The following is a 22515-nucleotide window of genomic DNA, read 5'->3' as shown; positions in this document are numbered from 1 at the left end:
TTCCTTGTGACTTTGTATTAGGGTAATACCCCAAATCATTATTTTCCTTATCACCTTGTCCATGTACTACCACGTCTAGGTCATGACGAATCCCTACATGACCATGACCATCTCTGTGTCAAATAAAGGCAGCAGCAAATGCATAACCCCCACCAAAAATATTGCTATGGCATAGCAATCCATCCTCAACACTTGTAATGTAGACACAGATTAACAGACAGACAAGGTAAATCCTTTATACCATGATACCTTTATTTGCAGAGGTAAAACAACATTAATAAGGGAACACTTTTGTCAGTTAAAGATTATATATTTTATTTCTCAAAGTTAGAAAAATGTGTCATGCATGATTTCAAACACAAGACATGTATATATATGTGAACATTCTTGATAGCTGTAATAGTAGTAGCATTTGAAAATTGTTCACAGAGAGACAAACAGAAAGCTACACAAACAGATCATCGCATACACTCTTCTGGTCAATGGCCAGCAGAGCTAAAACCCACAGGTGTCATGAGAAATTGAACGTCACAGTTGTCCTCTGCAAACATAAGGGGAAATATACACTACATGTAAATATTAGATATTTTAATATGATTGTCCTTTTTTAAAAACGTTAAGTATTCTAAATTACATTGTAATATACTTTTAAAATATATGCAATACATATTTCAATCATGTTCACTTGACCTTAAACATAAAAGTAACACATAAGAAATTACAACATCTTATTGCTGATATTAAGATTTTAAAACGAATAAAAACTAAACCATGAGGTTACACCACAGGTACACATGTTGCAGATGGGAAGCAGAGAGAGTAATACAGATATAACACATACACGTTCAATCTTCAATCTAAAACATGAAGCATACAGACGACTCTTGTTTATAAATAAGTCCAGGGTATTTCATGAGGAGATAATCTTCCAATTACTGTTTAAATTTAAAGGGTTTATTACAGAATCATTTGTTACTGCAAGACCAAACGTCCTAAATTTGCATCCTCATCTTCCACCATTACGTTTAACGGGGGCTCATTGGAATCAGCAATCGTATCTGATGATTAAGTCTCAGCATATGTTGCATTTTACTCTTTTTCTGATGAATACTTCTATCAGCAAGAAATTTGCATTTGTTTTTTAAGTTCAGTGCTTCTGCCTCTCTTGGTACACTTTAATCTTTAAAGTCCATATAAAATTCAAATGTCCTATTCCATTGTCCATTTTTTCATTGATGGTAATGTGGTGCATGATGGTTTATCCACTGATTCTATACCACTTGGGACATAATCCTTGTGTTCTTCAATAGAATCTGTGAATCAAATATAAGAAAGGTTCAGTGAATTAAATTCTACAATTGTACATGTAAGTTAAAACAAGAGGCCCAGGGGCCACATCGCTCACCTGAGCAACAATTGCCTTAATTCTGATCAAATTAGCATTACAGTATCAAAATATCTTGACAACCGAGTACAGTTGATCTTGCTAAAAAAAATTGAAAATCTGCCAATTTTTATCAACCTCTTGTTTTTTGGTAAATACCAAGCCCCTTTTGTTGTTGTACCTGTAAGAAGATTTTTCTCTATTCCTATATACCCCCTCCCATTTCATGGCCCCATTTTTCTCTAGGGATTCATGGTTTCATCAGACTTAAATCTGCATAACCTTTGCTTTCACACTAAGTACTGAGTTTTGAACCGAACACTTTTCAAGAATAGTTTTAAAGATTTTCTCTTTATATTCCTCTGTAAAAATTCAAACCGCCATCACGGTCCCGCCCTACCACTAGGGACTGATTTTGCAAACTTGAATTTACACTACCCGAGGATGCCTATACACAAGTTTAAACCCTTTCTGGCCAAAAATTCTTTGAAAAGAAGATTTTTAAAGATTTTCTCTATATATTCCTAAGTAAAAATTCATCCCCCATTGTGGCCTCACCCTACCCCTGGACTATTATTTAAACAAACTTCAGTCTATATGATCTGGGGATGCTTCCACTCAAATTTGGGCTTTCCTGGCCTAATAGTTTTAAGAAGACTTTTAAAGATTTTCTCTATCTATAAAATTCATCCCCCATTGTGACCCCGCCCTACCCCCAGGGACCATGATTTGAACAAACTTGAATCTACACTTCCTAAGGATGGTTACATGCCAATTTGAGATTTCTTGGCCAAATATTTTTAAAAAGAAGATTTTTAAAAGATTTCCTCTATATATTCCTATCTTAAACTTGATCCACCAATTGTGGTCCCACCCTACCCCCGGGGACCATGATTTGAACAAACTTGAATCTATACTATCTGAGGATGCTTCCACTCAAATTTGAGCTTTTCTGGCCTAATAGCTATAGTTTTTGAGAAGAAGATTTTTAAAGATTTTCTCAATATATTCCTATGTAAAACTTGATCCCCCAATTGTGGCCCACCCTATTCATGGGAACTATGATTTGAACAAACTTGAATCTACACTACCTGAGGATGCTTCCATTTTAATTTGAGATTTCCTGGCCTAATAGTTTTTGAGAAGAAGATTTTTAAAGATTTTCTCTATATATTCCTATGTAAAACTTGATCTCCCAATTGTGGCCCCACCCTACCCCCGGGGATCATGATTTGAACAAACTTGAATCTACACTACCTGAGGATGCTTCCATTTCAATTTGAGCTTTTCTGGCCTAATAGTTTTTGAGAAGATTTTTAAAGATTTTCTCTATATATTCTTATGTAAAACATGATCCCCCTATTGTGGCCCCACCCTACCCCCGTGGACCATGATTTGAACAAACTTGAATCTACACTATCTGAGGATGCTTCCACTCAAATTTGAGCTTTCCTGGCCTAATAGTGTTTGAGAAGAAGACTTTGGCTCAGGTGAGCTAAAAAAGGTTAAGTTTACAATACAATAAGTTGTTAAAGTTGGTTTTTGGAAGAAGAGACTTTGAAAATTTTCTTAATAAATATTGACAATTTTTTTTACTTTTTTAATCTTTAGTTTTTAGATCTGTGTACAAACATAGAATTGTAAGCAAATCTCTGTATCTTGCTTATAATTCGAAGTTTTACACTCAAATATGGTTAGTAAATAGAAATTGTAAACAATTAAAACACAAGAAACATGCACTATAACAAATAAAGAACACAAGTTATTTTTTCGAAATGAATCATATATATACATGTACATGTATATACCTACATATTTCCGACAGCGATATCAAACTCTATTAAAACTGAATAAACTCGAGAAAATGCCGAGCATCTCAACAAAACCTATTGCATTAATCTACCATTACGCAAAATATAATGCCGAATTACCGATAGAATGAATTGTATTTCAGTACTTTTTTGATACATCAGATTTTGTTTAATTTGCGCAGGTAAACAGTTAACTGTTTGATTTACCGAAGTCTCTGTTTGATTTGATACGTAAAAATCACGAAATACAGACCATAGTTCCCAGGTTACAAAGCATAAATAATGAAAACGAAACGACAATCAGAACAAGCTAACACCAACGTCATGTGTGAAAACTGTCAACGCATTGAAATATTTAGCCTCAATTTACTTCACAAAATCGGCACCAATATATTTTGCATGTTTCAAAAATTTCCCTTCATTCGCGAACTGTTGCACAACAAGCAAATTCATCATAGTCAGATCGACCCTTTTTCGTATAATGCCATGGCTGCTTTAAACAAAGAACCTCGTTTTAGATGTATGGAATACGAGTCTTGGTAAAATGGGTTCGCAAACCCGGGCCGTGGCAAAATAAAAGCCGGGGCAGATCGGCAATCGTCAATTCCAAATACGCATTATTTTGCAGCAATATTTACAGCAAATACAAATATACTGGTCCATCAAATATCCTGAAATTTTAATGAGATTGGCAGATTAATAACTGCCAATCTTTTGTTTTGCCCAGGCCAAGTCTTGTCTACCCATTTTACCGGATGCCGAATCCGAAGCTATTAAACTGATTGAAACACACCTTTCCTTTATTATTATTTTCGTAATAACTCAGATTTGAAACAGAATTAGACCTTAATTTTTGCAATTTATATTTTCCCTCCCATAAGGACAATTTATGCTAAACTACGTTGAATTGGAATCAGTAGTTCTTGAGAAGAAGATTTTTTAAAATGCACCCCCCTTTTTCTACAGTTTCAAGGTTTTCTCCGCTTTGAATACAGATCGGACTTTTATTTCTGCAGTTTATATTTGCCCTCCCATAAGGATGCTTTGTGCCAAATTTGGTTGAAATTGGATAAGCGGTTTTAGAGAAGAAGTTCAAAATGTAAAAAGTTTACAGACGGACAGACAGACGGACAGACGGACGGACGGACGGACGACGGACAAAAAGTGATCAGAATAGCTCACTTGAGCTTTCAGCTCAGGTGAGCTAATAATAGTGTACGCAACACATTTTCATAACATGCTAGTGCTTGGTATTCAATTTGTATACACACTATGCTGCAGTAAATTGTGACCACATCTTTCAAGTAATAATGCTTTAATGTTTAAAAACTAAACAATTATCTGCGATCACATATCAATGTATATATTTGCATATAAACATATGTCTAAACTTGCTATATATATATGTACGCATATGAACAGTCAAATATCTGACCTCAAAGACACAAAAAACTCATAAACAACCCACCGCAAAAATATTTGAGCAAACAATCTATGACAGTGACCAACATCCCATGTACCTGGTAATTATGTTTGCAAATAAACAGATAACTAAACTCAAAGACACAGTAACAAACTATAGGAAAAATGTTAGAACAAATAATCTCTGACAGTGACCTACAATTCATGAATAGACACAAACATTTATACATGAAAGAGATTCAAAAACCACAAGCATTCCCATACATATCTTTCATTGTACATATGTACAAACTCAATATGTATGGACGCATATATCCAGTATACAAATGTCAATTAAGTAAACTCAAAGACACAAAAACTCATGAACAATCAACTGAAAAATGTTAGAATAAGAAATATATGATGATAACCCACAATCCATGAACAGACACAAACAGGTATACATATACATGACAATGTCCCACAATCCATAAACAGACCCAAACATGTATATACAAGACAATGACCCACAATCCATGAACAGACACCAACATTTTTTTTACAGTACAATAGTTCATCAAACAAATTAGGTAAAATTTTCTCCAGCATTCTATCATACTAATATCCAAACTCTTGTGACAAAAATCAAATTAGAAATTACATTTTAATCATATATGTAAGTAATGGAAATAAAAGATTAATGTGAACAATTGAAGATCTTTATAGGAACATGGTTACAGTAACATTTTTTTCTAGACTAAATGCTCATAGTATTACATTTAATCATATGTACTAGAGTTTATAACTGCGTAAACATTACAGGTAATTTGTATATAATTTGTTATTGTTTGGATTTTACATGTTTATTAAAAACGACAGTTGAATTTTTATTGAACCTGTTATTTTCCACAGGATTCGATGTTGAGATGACATGTTAGTAGTGATTGGCTGGGATGTTCGGTAATGAAAAAAATGTAGAATACAGATAATTTATTAATCATGTAAGCCAATAAGTCATTTTTGTATACCCTTTAGATGAAGCAGCTAGGATTAACAACTAGGCAATTGTTAATAAAAAGATTTCTGCGAGTATCTTTATTTGTACATTTTTTTTTATCAAACTCTGCCATTAATTTATCACATTAATTTTGAAGATCAATTACCGGTAGAGCTAATATTATATGTTTATCATGAACATCATTTATCCTTTCCTCTGGTGTATCATTCCTATCGTATCTTGCATGTACACTTTTCAATGTACATGTATAACATGCGTCAATCCTATCATATCGTGCGTGGTTTCTATCCTATCATTTTATTATCATGTTAAATTCATTGCGGATACAGTATAACAGAGAACCAACAATTAACATAAAGATCAAATATCTAACTCAAAGTCACAAAAAAGTCGTGAACAAACTACCTGGTAAACTAAAAGGGAAAATTTTGAGCATATACCAGTCATCTATGACGGTGACCCACAATCCATTAACACATATTAACATGTATTTATGACAGCGACCAAAAAACCAGGAGTATTCACATATATATGTACTCATAAACACAAATATCTAAACTCAAAGACACATAAACCTAATGAACAATCTACAGGAAAAATGTTTGAGCAAACATTCTATGAGAGTGACCCACATCCCATGAACAGACAAAAACATTTATGTATGACAGCACTTCAAAAGCAATGAGCATTCACATAATAATATTATTATATATCTTTGAATTTACAAATGTCTGAACTTAATATGTATTAATGCATATACACAATTGACTAAACTTGAAGACACAAAAAACCCATACACAAATAACATGAAAAATGTTTAAACAAACAATATATGATAGTGACCCACAATCTATGAACAGATACAAACATATATATACCGGTATATAGTACCCGCATCAATATTTTTTACAATCTTATACTATCATATCATATCATTTGTCAGACCTATCGATCAAGCATACAGATCTATCATCATGCACAAATCCAGTAGTACCGAGTGTTAATCCTAGAAAGTTTATCATTTAACTTCACGGTTTTTCTGTTTATCCTATTATGTTAATCATATCGTTCCTTTCCATAAGCAGGTCATTTTATCATGAACAGATCGACGCCAACATGTAACATATTTAAACAATAAAACGCTTTCTATAGTGATTCATTCGGGATATGAAGGTAGCGACATTGCAGGAAAAATACATAACCGGCGTTAGCGGATCAGTCCTGTCACTTTCAGTTGCTGTAGATTTCCACCAATAGATAAATTGGGCCTGTAGATTTCAGTCTGGCTGTTTCTATAGAGCTATGAATTAACTATAACCTACCGTAAGAAATTGAGGAAATTATACTTAAAGTTTGTAGATGTAAATATACGACAATGACCCACAATCCATGGACAGATACAAACATGAATATACATGACCCACAATCCATGAACAGACACAAACATGTATATACAGTTCAATAATTCATCAAACAAATTAGATACAATTTTCTCCAGCATTCTATCATACTATAATATCAAAATGCTTGAGACCAAAATTAAATAAGAAATTACTTTGCTATGTAAACAAATCTTTTGTTTAAATTTTGAATGTTGAAGCAAAACTTCCAGTTATAGACCTAAAATGAATGTGTTAAATGTTAGGAACTGTTTATTTATTTTTAAAATGAATAAAAAGATAGACAAATCAGCTTGAAAAAGACTTGTATATTGAACCCATGTAAATAAAAAATAGGGCATAAGCCTGGTTTACATGACAAAGAATTGTGAGCTCTGTATCTTGCTTGTAACTCAATGACTGACTCTCAAATTTCATTTGATCATTAGAAATATATCCTAAAGCATTGTAAATAATGAAAACAGAAAAACAAAATTTGACCAAAATCATGACAGTGCCCCTTTAAAATATTTGCATATATAAAAATGTCTGAACTCATAGACACAAAAAAGTCATGAACAAACTACCTGGTACAGGAGAAATAATACAACAATTAACCTACGATAGTGACCCACAATCCATGAACAGACACAAACATGTATATATGACAGTGAACCACAATCCATGAACAGACACAAATATGTATTACTATAGCAACCTTAGAACTATAAGCATTCACATATATATACATATACATGTAAACACAAATAAAACTCAAAGATATGGAACACCTCAACTGCCTTATGTAGATAATGCCCATAAATATGCTGATAGTTCAACATTTCATGCTGATCATCGATCAACATTACATGCTGATCATCGATCAACATTACATGCTGATACATCAAGTGAACTTTATATGCTGATACTTCTTCATTATATGATAATTTATCAATTATCATTACATGCTGATAGTATAACATTACATGCTGATAATTTTTTATTATATGATGATACCTATTCACTATATGCTTTCACTAATACATGCTGATATTTCATAAAATGATGGTATTACAGTATGCGGTGATTCTAAATTCGCTTTAAGCAGCAGGATCGTGATTCGGTAAAAATAAAGGGATATTACTAAGGAGAGAATAGAATAAATTCAAGCTACATTGTACCCAATAATTTAAACAAGCTTCTTTTATGCTTATTTCCTTATATAAATATGGACACCCCATTGGTTATTATCAAAACTTATATTCCCAATACTAGGGATTGTGCCATTCAGCTGAAACTGGATGCTGGAGGGAATGGGGGCACCATCACTTTCATTATATTTGTTGGAACTTGCGCCGAAATCTCTGTGTGTCAAACAACTCCATAGTCCCCTTATTGGAACTCATCTTTGTTTAGGCGCCTTCAAATTGGATGCCAATTTTATGAGTACGTTTTATGTTGTAGGTTGATTGTTTTAATTCTGCAGGCCTTCAAATTTATTTTTACCCCCTTTGGATTGGGCATTCTACGCCATTAAATAGCGATTTTACTTTCTTTCTTAAGGAAATCAGAGCATGAGCAATCATCCATTAGATCCCAGCGCTTTGCACAAACTATCTTTTATTTAAGGGGGGGGGGGGGGGGTGGTGGTGGCAGACCTACCCCTCAATCACAACAAGTCAACAAGTAAATATAAAATAGGAAATTGGGGGGGGGGGGGGGGATCCCGTATTTTACAATATTTCATCTATTGATCTACATATGATCGAATTTCCATTTTCATAAAATTATTGTAAAACTACATGCAAAGGATAGAGCATTGCGTCCTCCAGATTGCAATATCTTACATGAAGTCAGATGCTAGGGACTACGTGCGCTGTTGAAACTGATTTTAGCAGTAACTGTACTGTTGAAAAAAATTAGTGCTTACATTGCCCACTCCTTTATGTGGATCTCCAGGGAAAGCCCACCCATAAATCTGATGTAACCTGAATGACAGAAGTCTTTGTTTAGGTGCTATGAATACTTTTAGCGGTCCACTTTGACCAAGCGCCATAAACTTGGGTTCACTTCAGAATGCACATTTTTGGACAAAAAATCCCCTGGGGTACCTCGAACCCCCTGATTTGTATGCACTGATGGGGAGCGCCAATGGTTTTCCCAAGCAGGCTTTCTTTAAATATCAAAGTACTGAAGTACTGAAAGCCGGGCTCTTTTGGTGTGTCTTTATGCATATTGTGTAGTAAAGACTGAATCTCTCTCTCTCTCTCTCTCTCTCTCTCTCTCTCTCTCTCTCTCTCTCTCTCTCTCTCTCTCTCATGCTTTTAATGTCGGCAAAGCATCAGAGAGCAACCAAATTTTGTAAGCGGCTATAAACAAAAAATATGTCTGTCTAGTAGAAGTTAAAAAGTTCAACAGTTGCTGCCTTGAATTTTGCAACAAGCATTATATATTCAATCCCCATTTCTTCATCGCGCAGCAAAGTAGTTCATGGAAATTCATGCGCATTGTATGTGTCCAAAATGCATAGTAATGTTTTAAAAACACGTTATTAAAAAGAAAACTAAAAAAGATAGACAATTCATTCGAAATTTAAAAAAAAGAAACAAAATGCCAACACTTTTGACAAAACGTGGCTCTTTGTGTAACTATTCGGTATAGCGGAAGCTTTACCTTGACGCTGTTTGGTTTTTTGTTTACTTGTGCTATTTATAGTAACATTGGCGATTTGCCTGCCTATAGCCAGGACTCTGCTTTCAGCAGAGCCCGGCTAATAAAATGACTCTGTTAAAGGACAACACATAATCAAGTGGTATTATTTGTTGAGTATCTTGATCTAAACTAGTCTCAGTGGACCTTAGTAATATCTGATTAATCTCCGAAACAGAGAAAAAGCCCAGTGTTAAAAACTTGTCAGGCATCAATGAATTCTGAATTTTAGTGTGTTTCAATCTCAAGATGACCCTTCCCTATTTTTAGAATCACCGCAGAGTGAAGTACCATCATATAATGAAGAAGTATCAGCATGTAACAAAGAACTATCATCATATAAAGACAAAGTATCAGCATGTAATGTTAAAGTTTCAGCATGTGATGTTGAAGTATCATCATGTAAATTAATGTTGAAGTATCATCATCATCCACATAAGGTAGTTGAGGCGTTATGTACAAGGACACTAAAACCTCATGAACAAACAATCTGTTACATTGACCCACATCCCATGAACAGACAAAAGCATGTATATATGACAGCAACCCAAAAATCATTAGCATTCACATATATATTTGCACTTAAACAAATTTCTAAACTCAAAGACACAAAATAGGCGTGAACAAACTACAGGAAAAATGTTAGAACAACCAATCCATGATAGTGATCCACATCCTATGAACAGACACAAACATGAAGATATGAGAGCAACCCAAAAACCATGAGCATTCACATATATATATCTAAACTAAATATGTATGCATGCATATGCACAAATGTCTAAACTCAAAGACATAAAAACCCATGAGCAATCCACAGAAAAAATTGCAGAACAAAAACTCTATGAAAGTGAACCACAATCCATGAACAGACACAAACGTATATATATACAAGGGTTGTCCAAAACGTTTGTGAACACATATAATTTTATTCAAAATAGAAGCGCCATTATCAGGAAAGTATTATAATATTGTAATAAAGAGCATAATAATGTATGTGTATAAAAATCAGAGCAATGTATATTTTTGTAATGGAGTTATGAACGATATACATTGCCTAGTATGACGTTAAATTATAATGACGTAGTCCTGGGTTTATTTGAGAGTAATATGCCGCATTCACCATTTGGTCAGAAGGTACAATCGCATATTCCATCAACATATCACTTGTGCCACTTGTGGATAAGTTTCCATAATCGTTTCAATCATTTCAGTTTTTTACTTCAGTTGACACAATTTTTTTATTGCCAGCGGTCAGATGAAGTTGCTTTTTCATGCATTTTTAAAGACATAATCTTGCCGTAATATCTTTTAAAAGTCCTCTGCTGGTTTGAAAATATTTTTAAATGATGTATGAAAATAATGTACACAATACCAGAGTTCTTGAAATCTTTCGGTCCTGTCGGCAAGACCGATTAAAATAACCAAGGACCGATTACTTGATGTTGCCTGTCAGTCCAAATGACCGGTAAAAGTTGACAGGGGAACTTGCAAAAACATGACTAAATTTCGTACGAAAGCAACGAAGTTAATGCAAACTATTCAGGGTAATCACTGAGGAGATCCGAATGCATACGATAAATCAAGAGGATTTTTCGCAGATTTTTGGTTCTCTCTAGACTGATCATACGTTTTCGGAACATCTCAGTACTAATGAATATAACTTACGTCACTTATATGTAAACTTCCGATGCTTTCGATAAGAGTACATATCGACACTATGTAATTATTTTTGGTTTTATAATGCAACTAGCATATGTATAGTCAGGCCAAAGGGATAAGGTTTTCGATCATTTTCCAACATAGATATCGTAAGAAATCACTTGGAGAAATTGGAGAACTGGTTTAAAACATAGCGTGAACCGATGGCCCCCTATAAATCCAAGATGGCGAGTGTCGTCTTTTTTACGTTTTTTATGTATATAAATACACTTTTTACACATTGAAACAGGGTTTTAAGTTAATGTTTTCATTGTAATACACAGAAATACACACACAAATACTAATTTTAATCATTTATGTCTTCGGGAGCAAATAATAATAACTCCACTATTCGATAACTAAGTCCCTGTGGCATGTTGTTTGCAGAAAGCAAAAAGAGAACGAGAAAGAAAGGTAAAAAAGGAAAGTTGATGAGAGAGAGGGAAGGAAGTTAAAATTAATGAAGTAATAAAAAGGTATGTGAACGTGAGAAGCCAGAATGTGAAAGTTAAGAGGAATCATATCAGGAAAAAATGAGAGAAATTGGGAGGCTTGTTAGTTAATAATAAAATAAATTGATAATAAAATCCAAATATAGTTTTTCATCTTTCTATTAAAATATTTTGGACTGATAGAAATTTGTCCGGACTGACAAACTTCAGATGTTAGTCAGTCCAAATGACTGACAGCAGAAAAAAGATTTCAAGAACTCTGCAATACAGCTAGACTACATCACAATAGAAGATTATGAAAACAGTAAATATTCATATCTAAAAACTCAATTACAAAGTTTGGACAATTTTTGCGCTGGGACGTGCATACTTTCTGCGAGCCTTTGATACATTAAATTTTACTTTATTTCTATAGAAAACAATAAAAACCACTTTGGTTTGATCTGAAATTTTATGACAAAGATTTAGATAAACAATATGAATAAATTAACCCATTTAAAATGACAAAAACGCGATTGTCCACGAACTTATTTGGACAACCCTGGTATATATAGTACCGCTATATATATATGACAATGACCTACAATCCATGAACAGACACAAACATGTATGTGTGACAATGACCTGCATTTAATCCATGAACAGACACATATATGAAAATGACCCACAATCCATGAACAGACACAAACATGTATATATGACAATGACCCACGTTTAATCTATGAACAGACACAAATACATATATCTGACAGTGACCCAAAAACCATGAGCAATCACACAGTTATAAGTTTGCATATACACAATGTCACAAAGACACAAAAAAAATCATGAACAATCTACAGGGAAAATGTCAGAACAAACAATTCCATTTCAGAGAAAAAGCTGTCATTGTCAAAGTTAAGGATAAAGGCTGATTAAAAAGTGGTGACAAAATATAACTAAAACAATAACGAAATTAAGAATCCTCGACACCCTGTGACTTCTACTTTTAAGACAATACGTCACATCATGGCAATTTCAACGCGATGTGAAACAGTTTAAATATCGCCAACAATTGGTGTTTTAAATATCTCTGTGCAGCTATGGGTTTACCCTCAGTCTACCAACCCACCGGTTCTGAGTGTGAATACTGAAGGAGCATTTATTTTAATGAAGAGATATGAAATTTAAAGTCCCCCCTTAAAAAAACTGATTATAGGGGGGGGGGGGGTAATTTTGAAGTCAAAACACATGCTAAAAATCAATATCTTTAATTAAGAGAATGGGCTTGTATGCAGAACTTTTAACAGGTGTTGAGGACCCTCAAATAATGTATCTGCATGTATTACCTTCACTGATAGTTCCTTCCAGACAATGCTGATGCTACTACCATTACAAGCTTCTATCTAATATTCTGAAAAGAAATAAAATGATTTGGTGATCAATTAATACTCAGATAGTATCCTTTAAGGAGGCTGGGTGGTTAATAAATTAACTATCAGATCTTCTTTAAATTTTTTGATATGATTTGTCTAGCTATAAACTATCATTTACAAAAGAAAAAAATCTAAATATTTTAGCTTTAAAATCTTATTACTTTTCTCTATCTTTATACATAGGTCTTCTTATTAAGGAGATAAAAATATTTCAAAAATTGTTGCGCCAATCGAGTGCTCTTAAAAAGATTCTAGCACTAAACTATGCGGTATATGCAAAACTGCCGCTTTCAAAATGCTCCCTAGAGTATACGAAGAACAATGATATTCTAGTGAAGTCCTGCCTTGACAAAAATTCCCTATCATTCAGAATACATGTATTTGTGTAATAAAAATACCTATGCAAGGCTGTTGAACATATTCGGCAACATGGTCCTTTATGACCTGTTGAATCTGTAGAACAAGTATATACGGTAATTATGGCTTCACTGTTCTGCAGAATCTGTGGAACATCTGGGTGTGCTTCAACAGGATTTGCCTTCAAATTCCTCCCTAGAGTACAGGCAAAGAATAATTGTCAATGAAATTTTAGTTACTTAGTTACTACAGGTCTACTGTAGTTACTGAAATGTTCCCCTATATTTCAGAAAGAGTAACTAAAGGTAATACCTGTAGTAAAATGCCTAAGCTGTTGAACATGTGAAGTTGCATGGTTCTGAGTAGACTGTAGTATCAGTTAAGAGCCCATCTTAACTAGTTAGTGGAACATCTACATGAGTTACCATTGTGTCCCTCTCTAGAATGCTCTCTGTTATAAATTTGAAAAAGATTTCATTGTAATTAGAGTTAAGCTTGTAAATCATGTGTTGAAAAAAGTAATGTAGTTAATGAAAAATACCTGTTCATGTCTGACATCTGCTGAATCAGTGCAGTGGTCAGAAGAATCTATGGAACGTGCATCACAGTGCTGCAACAGAGTCCAAAGTCATATCTAATCTCCTACTGTCTATCAATATCCCTCCTTGCAAAGAGTCAAAGCTTCCATGGGAAGTTGTTCATTCAACATTAATTTCATAACAGCATTATTTTTGGGCTTGTCTGAGGTTGCATCATTAATGTGCTTTTCAAGCTTTTGGAAGATTCATACTGATCAATGCTGTAAAATAATAATGAAAACAATACTTAAATAAAAAGTCTAATGTTACATATAAACATAAGCATTCATATGATGAAATATTATGGTTATATGAACAATGCATGCGTTATGAAACAACAATACATATCACAATATAGTGGTAACGGTATATGAATCACAATGTATTTTTAAAAAATACAAGGGCACCGCAAAGCAGAGCATCCCCTCGCAAAATGAAATTATTGGGGGGGGGGGGGGGATGCATTATTTAGAATATACATGTAATTGAAAATAACAAATATTTATCTTCATAAAACCTCTTTAGATCAAAATATTCCTTTCCCCATGCACGCTCTTGGGGGGGGGGGGGGGGGGGGGGGGGGGGGGGAGAGGAGGTAATAATTTTTTTTTCTTCATACAAATAAAAACCTGAAACACACTACTATACCAGCTGTATGTTTCTCACATGCTTCTCACACGCTATACAGTTTTTACAATACGTTCCTAGCATAGCACGGTTTGCTTTTTGTACAATATGATAAATGTTACTCGCACTGTATGGTCTTTTTTCACATGATATGATATCATAATGCTTCCTGTATGAAAAAGTGTATAGAAAAAGTGTTATACATGTATCTAGCTGCAATAATGTAGCCCTCTCCGATTTTTATATCTGATGTTTACTGGAGAGGGCTACAATTCCACAGGATCTCCATAATGGTGCTAAATTAATTTTTTAATGCAACTGACTTCGGTCCAAAAATTTCGATTTTATATTTGACTTCCTTTAGATAAAATGATTTTTTAATTCAGGTTGAACAAACTAACCTTATATAAATCAAAACCAGATAAAACACATAAGCATGTTTACCAGTCGTCTTTTTCAGCAGCCAAGACAGTTCTAGCGTGATTGTATGGGATCTACGCTTGGAGTTTTGATGGGCTTGATAACGTGAATGACAGAGTAAATAATCGATCTTTCCTCGTTCTATCACTAAAACATAGTTTCAGGATATGGTATATAATGGAAAATTCATATTTACAGCGTTAATTATGTTTAAAATAGGGGAATTCCTATATTCAGGTAAAGATCCGCTCCTGAATTCTCATTGGCTGTCCCAAAATAAAACTGGTCAAGGCCAGTAAACATGGCGGACAAATTCAACTTGTGTTGTTGACATACACGAAAAATAACCGATATATGGACTATACTTGATATTTTTGGATTAATTTATGCCATAGACATCTACAATGTTTGAGTTCTGGTAAGAAATGCAAATGTTATTTCCATTTATGTACGATTTGAGACGAAATTGTTGCGGGAGTGAATCACTCCCGCACTTGCACCATTACGGAGATCCTTTGGAGTTGTAGCCCTCTCCAAAAAAAAAAAATATCGGGAGAGGGCTACATCATTGCAGCTAACATGTATCATACAGGAAGCATATCATATCATGTAAAAAAAAAAATGATCATACAGTGCTAGTAACATATTGATCAATAATTATGAATTTGATTTCTCACAATGTTTATTTTCTTTTTTTTAAAACATCTACATATTAACATGAATTTCATTAGTTAAGATTATTACAAGTTTAGATAGAAAAAAAAATCATCATTTAAAATTCAAAATATGGAATGTTTAAAACAATGGCCTTTTATAGACAAAAAATCGCCCATTAAAAGTACTGTATTTTTCGGAAATCAGGTCGATACTTTTTTTTCCTGGCACGTGGACCTCGCCCTATTCATCGCTTCACCTTATTTATGTTTTTTTTTTAATTTTACATGAAATTTTGCACAAATTTATGCAAATCTCCAATAAAATCATGAGTGTTTACTATAATACGGGTGCGTCTTTTAACCCCAAGGAACCCTAAGGAACCCCAAGGAAACCCCAAGGAACCCCAATGATTGAAATTAATAACTATTAATACCCAAGGGGTCTCATTGGAGTTCACGGGTCACCTCTTAGTACCCCAAGGACACCCCAAGGAAACCCTAGGATACCCCTACGAACCCCAATGATAGAAATTATTAACCACTAAAAATCCAGGGGTCTCATTCAAATCCAAGGCTCACCCCAAGGTACCCCCAATGATAGAAATTAATAACTATTAATACCGAAGGGATCTCACTGGAATCCAAGGGTCACCTCCAAGTATCCCAAGGATACCCCTAGGAACCCGAAGGATACTCATAAGAACCCCAATAATAGAAATTAGAAACAAGTGATACCCCAGGAGTCTCATTGATATCAAGGGTCACCTCAAGGAACCCCAAGGATACCACAATGATAAAAATTGATAACTATTGATACCCAAGGATACTTATTGGAGTCTACGGGTCAACTATTGGTACCCCAAGGATACCTGTAGGAAGTTAGGAACCCCAAGGTACCCAAATGATACAATCTAATAACCACCCCAATGGTTTTTCTGTAAAACATATTTCTAATTAATACCGAATGACTCAATGGAATATCATAAAAACATCTCTGGGTAACCTTATTTTTATTTTTTTAAAAATACTTTATTTTTCAGCTTGTTACCATAGCAACGGTTTTCAATTTTTATTTTTGAAATCTGAATTGAAAAACCATGATAGTGTGTATCAAAAAACAGAGATTTACAATTATTATTCAAATTAAAAGATAAAATCATATTTTGAAATTTCTCTTTAGTTACCATGGAAACACTTTTAAAAGATGTGTTTCCCCATCAATGTTTTACTTGAAAAATGACAGTTTTGTTCAATAATTTATTCATTCCTAAAAGCCCCAGGTTATGTACATTACTTACAATAATATCTCTAATAAGCATTAAAATGTCATTTTTACATCTTTATGCTGTTACCATGACAACAGGACCACATAGCAACAAATAAATGTTGTTAGGCTTTATTACTTATTAAAATCTATCAAATTTTAACATGTTTAAAGTACGAAGATAATCAGTGACTATGCGTGGCCACCGAATTTTGATTCTTAAATAGAATTGATCTTAATATCAAAATCGATTATGTAAATTGGCAACCTTTTTAACTGATCAACGATTAAAAATTGTTCATCTTGACAACACTATTAACAATGCTTGTGCAAGTTGTGTATACACATCAGGTATAAACCATCTTATAATTCAAACTGTTTTGAAGCAATATAGAGAATAGATGAATTCATCTTCTTAAGTCAAGGGTTTCGATCCTTCCACTACTCGGAGTATGCCAGAAGCACTTGACATAGGGAGATGAAAAGAATTAGGCGATGAAAGGAAGATATGATGGAGCAATGCAAGTTTTGAGGGATATTCTACTTTGAGTTCATTTGCAGCATGTATACTAAGTTTATCTGACTTAAGGTACTTCACTACACCTTCAAATAGTTTCTCAAATCAGCAGAAAATTACTTGATTATGATAGAGAGCATGAAGGATAAGAAGTATATGTGTCAAATAGGTGAAAAAATGTGCGATTTTGGATAAAAACAATATTTTGAAAAAATTCTTTTGGTAAACATGAACAAAAGCCAGAGGCGGATTCGAACTCATGATCTGCTGTTCACAAGCCTGATACTTTAACCACAAAGCTATGACGATATACATCTGAATGGATTGATACAAAATTTAAAAAACATTATATCGCCATCTTGTGACTAGTGTCTTAAAAAGTATAAGTTTAGGCGTAGTGAAGTACCTTAAGAGAGCTGGATGGTCATTTTAAACTAAATTATTATTAATCTCCTTATTCGTAGTAGCTCTTGGACAGGGATTAAAGGGCCAACATCACCCTTTACATGTAGACACAATGGCTTCACCATCACTGTTGCAATATATTTACCTATACCTACATCTCCTTGTTTATTGGGGGTAGACAACCCTGATACCTACATCTCCTTGTTTATTGGGGGTAGACAACCCTCATACCTACATCTCCTTGTTTATTGGGGGTAGACAACCCTCATGAAGTTTGGTTAGCTCCAATGGACTTTTTGTCTGGATTACAAGGGGAATTCAAAGCAAAAGCAGTACACAGTTTGGACCCAAGACAATCCTTATTAATTGTTGCTGAATTTGTATTGATTAATTATGTTTAATAAAAATGTACATCTGGAGAATCCCTACAGCAAATTGTTTATCAAAACTCAAATTAAAACACAATAGTTTTAGCCCTTTTTCACAAAGATAAAATCTGAACTATTATATTACTCTCATTAACTTGTTTAGTCATAGACATGTAGGCCATTGATTGATAATTGACGATATCAAACAATTTTATTAATACTCTCTCTCCCCCCCCCCCCCTCTCTTCCTTTCTCTTACTTAAAATCCTTTAAAAAAGGGTTTTTTTTTTTTATAAGACAATAAAAAATTTGAATAAAATTACAAGGAGAAAGAATAATAAAAAGTATATACCAGCCTGGTTGTATTTGAGGTACATTAAACTTATGATGTGCATAAAAATCAAAGGAAAAGAGGATGCAAAAACTTGGAAAATATGTTTCAAGAAATGCTGTTTAAAAAACTGAACTTTTTTTTATTTTACAACGATTAATAAGCAAGTTTTACAACTTATATTAATATCTCTCGTTGGCACGGATGTTAACACGAGGGGGTCATTGGTGTGGGAAGAAGCCGGAGTACCCGGAGAGAATCCACGTGTCCAAGCGGGCGACCGCTATACCCTATCACATACAACCACTGTCGATCAGGGGGATCGAACTCGGGTTGCAGCGGTGAAAAGCGTGTGCAAGGAGTGCTGTTTACTGTGCGAAAAAAATATACCCCCCCCCCCCTTACATAGTAGAACTTTACATATACTAAACTAAAAATAAGGATTAAAAAAAACCACATTGATTTATATCAACCATTTTAAGCTTATTATTTAAGCTCAAACAGATATCATCAGTAAATAACTTGTGTATAAAGACCGAGAGCTAGTTGTTCTTTTTTCGTAAAAGGATTCATTCAAATAATCAATGCAACTTGTTTTAGTTTATCAATTTAGGTAATACTAGGTACATGTAAATACCATACAATTGGAGTGTTGTTCGAGTACATTAGAGTATATTTAAGGTTCTTCGGGTTGACATTTTTTTGAGAATGTCATTTTTTTCATGTGTGTTTATCAAATACTGGAAAGCAATTAACTTTTACTTGCGGGAAAGAATTTTTCAAGAGGTCCCGGGAACCTCATCCTCAGAAATATTTCTTGCTTAGAATCAGTTCTTGCCCTATAGGTGTTAGAACAACACAGTTGTAGATTAAGGTTGATCGCAAAAATAAGTCACCATAGATGAGTTTATCTTAGGTTTATATTTGGGAAATAAAGTTGTCACAAATAGGCATTGAAAAACAATGCATATAAAGCATATGATGTATTATGGTCTCCAATTGAACCAAATTACACAGAGTATTAATGGTATACACTAAGTGCCCTGGTGTATCAAAGGTCATAAATGTATGGATGTATCACTGGAGTTCCATAGGGTTCCTTCGGATACCTAGTGATGACCTATCAAGTGTTTGAAATTTGTATTATTAGGGTATCCTTTTCTATGGTGTATTAAGATTTATAACTCTGTTTTATTGGGGTATCTTTTAGAGTTTCTTGGGATTTCCGTGGGGTTCCCTAGGCTTTTTAGAGGTAAGTCTGGGATACCAATGAGTCCCCTTGGGGTTCCATTGGGTTCTATGGGGTATCAACTTTTATGAATCTGTATTAAAAGGGTATCCTTTAAGTTCCATGGGGTATCCATGGGGTTCCGTGGGATACCTTGTGGTGTTTGGGATATCAAAAAGACCCCAAGGTGTATCAAGAGATATAAAATTGTGTTATTAGGGTATCCTTAGAGTTCCTTGGGATGTCAAAAATTATAAAATTTAAATTACTGGTGTACTGGTATCCTTGGAGTTCCTTAAAGTATCTGTAGGATGTGTAAGGGATAACAATGAGTCCCAAGGGGTATCAAGAATTTTAAATTTGTATTATTAGGGTATCCTTGGGGTAATTTTGGGGTTCCTTGAGATATCTTTGGGGTTCTATGGTGTATCAAGAATTATGATTCTGTATTATTGGGGTATTCTTGGAGTTCCTTGGGATATCCCTGTGGTTCTTACAGGTGTGTCTGGAAAGTCAATGAGTTTCCAGGGGTATCAAGAGTTTTAATTTTGTATTATTATGGTATCCTTTGGGTTCTATGGTGTACCAGAAGTTATAAATCTGTATTATTAGGGTATCCTTGGAGTTCCTTGGATATCCATGGGATTCCCTGGGGTTCTTAGAGGTGGGTCTTGGATACTAATGAGTCTCCAGTGGTACCAAGAGTTTAAATTTTTTATTTTTAGGGTATCCTTGAGGTTCCTTTGGGTTCTATGGTGCATCAAGAGTTATAAATCTGTATTATTTCGGCATCTTTGGGGTTCCTTGGGGTATCCATGGGGTATCCTTGGGGTACCGAGGGGTGACCCTTGCACTCTAATGAGACCCCCTAGGGTATTAAGAGTTATTAAATTCTATAATTGGGGTTCCTTGGGGTTTCCTTGGGGTTAAAAGACGTGCCGCTATAATACTGCTTGAATTTCTGTGTAAAAATCATATGGATTTTTATCAATATACTGTAGTAATTTATCATAAACGAATTAAATGTGAATAGATTTATTTCTTCTAACATTTCTTACTTCGATCGCTAAGACTGAATCATCTTTCTATCATTATTACATATTAAGGCCTACTTTGTTTATACACAGTTGAACTCTCGGCACATGCTACTCATGCCCGCAGTCTTCGAGAGGTTGACTCATTATATACACAATATAAAAGTCACACAGAGGTGTGAACGATTATCATGATTAAGCACATATATATTGTTTAAGCAATACGGTAGGATATATCCAAATCTTAAGGAATACATGTAATTACACTGACGATAGATGGACCGTAACATTAGCGGGTGAAATGAAATCTCCGGTGAACTATTTCATATACAGTATTATATACTACTTTAGACTCGATCAACAACAAAGACACAGGGTTGCATGTGCTACAGTATTCATGCCTCCAGGCTAGATTACTATCCCCCAGTGAACACCAATTTGTATATATACATGGCAGGGAAGTGATAAGCAAACGATCTTTAATTAATCCGGTCGTACAAATTAGTGCATAACAAATATAATTTAAGGAAGAAATGTTCAACAAGTCCCGGGGTTGAGTATATGGGGACTCTCTACTCGCACCTGTAAACAATACATTTTTATGTATGCAAACGAACAAAAAAGTAATCTAACCGCTCAAGACAAGTTTTCTGAACTCGCAAACTTGTACCCCATGTACTGTACAGCTGAAGAATGACACTTGCATTCCGAATCGGTGCATGGTCAAAAGGAAGCCGTTTGACATTTCAGCATTCCGAATCGGTGCATGGTCAACATGGTCAAAAGGCAGCCGTTTGACGTTTCAGCCTAAGAGCGTCCGCCATTTTTTCTTAATTGTACTTTTAGTTCGATAGTCTTTGCTTCCTCGTCATATTTTTATAAATATGCCATACTAATTACTGCTAATAAGAAAATATACTCAGTACTTACCCAAGTTACTGCTGTACTCCGCCATTGATATCCAACAATGCATTGCGTGCATCACAAAACCGTTTTGTGGGACACCCCGCTGGATGTTTATAGATAGACAAAATGTTCAAATCAAGTAGCTTTAACGCGATGTTCTAAAAATAGATTTTGAGTTGTGGGACATTTTTCAATATATCCGTGTGGGTCAAAAAAACATTTTTTTTTGTTTTTTATGTTAATAATACCATTTTCAACCTCCCTGTGAATTTTGAACTACATGGTTTATGGGTCAAAATATAGATGACCCATAAACCACCTAAGGATCCCACAACGTGAGTCTGAGATACATGAAATAACCCACAACACGGATTTGTATAACTATATATATATATATATATATATATATATATATATATATATATATATATATATATATATATATTTGGGGAGTTGATTTTAATCAACTCTCCTATGCAGTTACTCTGGCAAACCAGAAGTGAAACAGTGTTTGGACCTAAGCACAAATCATCACCGCTGACAAGACTTAGTTC

General features: G+C 34.3%; 1 protein-coding gene and 2 long non-coding RNA genes across 6 annotated transcripts in view; 1 reads left to right on the top strand and 2 right to left on the bottom strand.

Annotated features, from left to right (window-relative positions):
- The window catches only part of LOC136273439 (uncharacterized), a 32811-nt gene that overhangs the window by 7999 nt on the left and 2297 nt on the right, over positions 1–22515 (top strand). The gene's annotated exons all lie outside the window — the stretch shown is intronic.
- On the bottom strand, positions 290–22287 carry LOC117681391 (uncharacterized). Of its 2 annotated transcripts, none has more exons than XR_010712027.1 (6): positions 21986–22287; positions 14169–14426; positions 13940–14078; positions 13669–13822; positions 13184–13248; positions 290–1313 (listed from the first exon to the last, which is right to left on the bottom strand). It is a non-coding gene; the product is annotated as an uncharacterized lncRNA (long non-coding RNA). The 2 variants fall into 2 exon arrangements; XR_010712028.1 differs by lacking the exon at positions 21986–22287 and adding an exon at positions 21689–21884.
- Positions 17757–21109, bottom strand: LOC136273794 (uncharacterized). Of its 3 annotated transcripts, none has more exons than XR_010712030.1 (2): positions 18286–21109; positions 17757–18245 (listed from the first exon to the last, which is right to left on the bottom strand). It is a non-coding gene; the product is annotated as an uncharacterized lncRNA (long non-coding RNA). The 3 variants fall into 3 exon arrangements; XR_010712031.1 differs by having other exon boundaries at positions 17757–18285; positions 18326–21109; XR_010712029.1 differs by having other exon boundaries at positions 18326–21109.

The sequence above is a fragment of the Magallana gigas genome, chromosome 3 (assembly GCF_963853765.1).
Source record: "Magallana gigas chromosome 3, xbMagGiga1.1, whole genome shotgun sequence".
In the NCBI taxonomy this organism is placed as follows: domain Eukaryota; kingdom Metazoa; phylum Mollusca; class Bivalvia; order Ostreida; family Ostreidae; genus Magallana; species Magallana gigas.
Note: the sequence above shows the minus strand (reverse complement) of the source record. Positions and strands in the feature narration are given on the sequence as shown.